The following is a 750-nucleotide window of genomic DNA, read 5'->3' as shown; positions in this document are numbered from 1 at the left end:
ACGGGCAGAACAAGATAAGGGCTCAACGGCCCTGTATTTCCAGCCCTCTAACTCAATCGATGAGCTGTCATCTAAAGTCCGAACAATGCTCCAGACTTCCTCCCAATCGCAGTGCATGCTGTCTTGTACCGCATTCAATGCCATCTCAAGGGGATCTGAGTCTCTGAACTCATCCCTCGCCTCGTCGACCAGTGTGTCGATCAAATCCAAATAGAAGGAAGACTCCACCAAATGCGGTTGCTTAAGGTTCTGATCCAATCTGAACTCAACCGTCTCGTCTCCGATCTTCATCGTGAGTCTACCCTCTCTGACATGCACAACAGCATTCGGTCGGTCCTACTCTTTGGCATACCTAAAGACAACAATATACCCCACAACCTATAATCGCAAGCATCGAAGAGGGGGTTCGCTATTCACCTATCATCGACAATCTACTCGAACACCTAGAGGTCTAGGTCCAAATCGCTAAGCAATCTCTAAGCAGCTGTCACCATCATCTCATCATCGACCAATCTCAACTCAAAACGGTTTATGCAATGCATATGCTTCTACATGCTCTAGACCTATATGTAACAAATGCAATGCAAGACACAAATGTAATGCAAGGCTAGGTGGTATCTATATGTACAAGTGCAAGAAATGCAAGTGTGGAATGCATCTATAGTGAGAAATCATTTTTTTTTGTATGCAAGTGAATGTAGGCATGCACTCTAAGAGGGACTTGAAGCGATGTTAGATGCTCACCCCCCC

This window comes from Tarenaya hassleriana, unplaced genomic scaffold, assembly GCF_000463585.1.
Source record: "Tarenaya hassleriana unplaced genomic scaffold, ASM46358v1 Cleome133, whole genome shotgun sequence".
Taxonomy (NCBI): domain Eukaryota; kingdom Viridiplantae; phylum Streptophyta; class Magnoliopsida; order Brassicales; family Cleomaceae; genus Tarenaya; species Tarenaya hassleriana.
This window is presented reverse-complemented; position numbering follows the sequence as displayed.